This window comes from Oncorhynchus nerka, linkage group LG10, assembly GCF_034236695.1.
Source record: "Oncorhynchus nerka isolate Pitt River linkage group LG10, Oner_Uvic_2.0, whole genome shotgun sequence".
Lineage (NCBI taxonomy): Eukaryota > Metazoa > Chordata > Actinopteri > Salmoniformes > Salmonidae > Oncorhynchus > Oncorhynchus nerka.
In genome coordinates, this window is record NC_088405.1 from 73,010,755 (window position 1) to 73,013,562 (window position 2,808).

Sequence of the window (2,808 nt, forward strand, 5' to 3'; positions counted from 1 at the left end):
TAGGTATGGCAACAAGTGCTCCTTGTCACATTTTTTTCCTTCTCTGACCTCATGGTTTGTTTTGTAGTTCCATATATGATTGTTGTTGCTTTATACACACACCCTGATGTACTATCTCCAATGACTAATTATGTACTGTCAGACATTCTAAATCATTGACCAGAAAATGAAAGGGAAGATACTGTATGATGTTGTTGCTAAAGACAAATGGAAAATTGTCAACGGAATTGGGTTAAATATAATGACATTTATTTAATGAATAAAATGGCAAGTCAAGTCACAATCACACCATATCTAAAATCATCACATAAAAAATAGAGCAATTGTTTTGCAAAGTGCATGTATGTAGGGAAATAGGGAGTGGGGACCCATAACCCATGTCTAGCCAATGAGGAATCTGTGTAATTGGAAAACACAAGAAGTGTCTCTCCAGATTTAATGCAATCCTCTGTGTAACTATTGCTCTGTGACCTTGGATTAAGTTACAAGATGTGCAGATAAGAGCTCCTTGCGTTTGTCATTAACTGAGCTGAGGGCTGGTGCTACCAAGATATATGAACAGTGGAAGGGTGTCAATCCCTTGATATATTGACAGTTTTGTGTCTGCTTTTCCTTTTATCTGTGTCAGTGTGTGGTTCAGTGTCAGTGTATGGTTCACTGACATGTTCATTCTATTCATATTCATACTCATATTGAATTTAATTATTTCACTTTTGTTATCTGCTCAGTAGCTATCAGGCCAGAAATGGCTTAATGTTTCTGTGTGTGTGTGGGGACATTATCCTCATTAACTTTCATAACCAAGCACCCTGCACTTTGAGATATGCAACCAATGACTAAGGATCAGTTACACATTTATAAAGACAGTTAATAGCTAATGCATCCTGTGCGGCTGTACACACACACACACACACACACACACACACACACACACACACACACACACACACACACACACACACACACACACACACACACACACACACACACACACACACACACACACACACACACACACACACACACACACACACACACACACACACACACACAGTCGGCATGGCCTGAAGCAAAGACATTCATTTGCAAGAGTATCTTTATCTAAGTGGGCAGAGCTGAATAGATCATTAAATGAGAAAGTCAGTTTGTCGGCACTCAGTAGAGCGCCGCACCGCCGGCCCTCACATCTATTTTATAGGTCAGAGGCGGAGATAAGTTGGCCCAGACAAAGAAGTTAAAGGGAGCCTTCTGCCTTGATCTTAACCAATTGTTAAATTCACAAATCAGCCTGCTTCCCCAGTGTGGTGGAGGGGAGGGGACGGGAGTGGAGTGGAGAGGGAAAGGGCAACCTGGTCTTGGAGCATTTCATATTATTCTGTACGTGAACCTGAGAAGTCTATTAATTTGTGATTACAATTTGTATGATATTCGTTACGAATTTGCAAAATATACAATATTTTACGAATTTGCAGAACATATGGTATGTTACCTTTTTCAAGCCCCACCTGTTTAGCTAAAAATAAAATTGTATATACAGTACCAGTCAAAAGTTTGGACACACCTACTCATTCAAGGGTTTTTCTTTATTTTTACTATTTTCTACATTGTAGAATAATAGAATAATAGTGAAGACATACAAACTATGAAATAACATATAAAATAGATTTGAAATTTGAGATTCTTCAAAGTAGCCACAATTTGCCTTGACGACAGCTTTTCACGCTCTTGGCATTCTCTCAACCAGCTTCATGAGGAATGCTTTTCCAACAGTCTTGAAGGAGTTCCCACACATGCTGAGCACTTGTGGGCTGCTTTTTCTTCACTCTGTGGTCCAACTCATCCCATCTCAAGACGTCCATCTTAGCTCACTCATTAATGTCTTATTCGAAATTACGGCATGCGTCTTATCAGCTCATCATTCCCTTATGCCATAGTTTGTACATCTCAATTGTTATATTGCTTATATACACTATATATTCAAAAGTATATGGAAACCCCTTCAAATGAGTGGATTCTGCTATTTCAGCCACACCCGTTGCTGACAGGTGTATAAAATCGAGCACACAGCTATGCAAACTCCATAGCCAAAAATTGGCAGTAGGCCTTACTGAATAGCTCAGTGACTTTCAACGTTTCACCGTCTGAGGATGCCACTTTTCCAACAAGTCAGTTCTTCAAATGTTTACCCTGCTAGAGCAGGTCAACTGTAAGTGCTGTTATTGTTATGGTGAAGAGGAAACATTTAGGAGCAACAACAGCTTAGCCAAGGGACCACCGAGTGCTGAAGCGTATAACGCGTGAAAACGGTCTGTCCTCGGTTGCAACACTCACTAGCGAGTTCCAAACTGCCTCTGGAAACAACATCAGCAGAATAAGTGTTCATCGAGAGCTTCATGAAATGGGTTTCAATGGCCGAGCAGCCGCCATGAATTTGGAATGAGATCGTAGACGAGCAGGTGTCCACATACTGTTGGTCATGTGGTGTATCTCATTAGTATCTTATTCATAATTTTAGGAAATGACAGAATGATTTCATTGTTTTGCTGACTTTGTGTATTATAATTAGCTCATGTGCTTTCCTTCACATGCAGGGGATACTAAACATTGTTGTTGGTTCTGTAACCATGTCTGCCAGTGACAGTCTCTTCCCATTCAAATATATACAGTTGAAGTAGGAAGTTTACATACACCTTAGCCAAATACATTTGAACTCAGTCTTTCACAATTACTAACATTTAATCCTAGTAAAAATACCCTGTCTTAGGTCAGTTAGGATCACCACTTTATTTTAAGAATGTGAAATGTCAG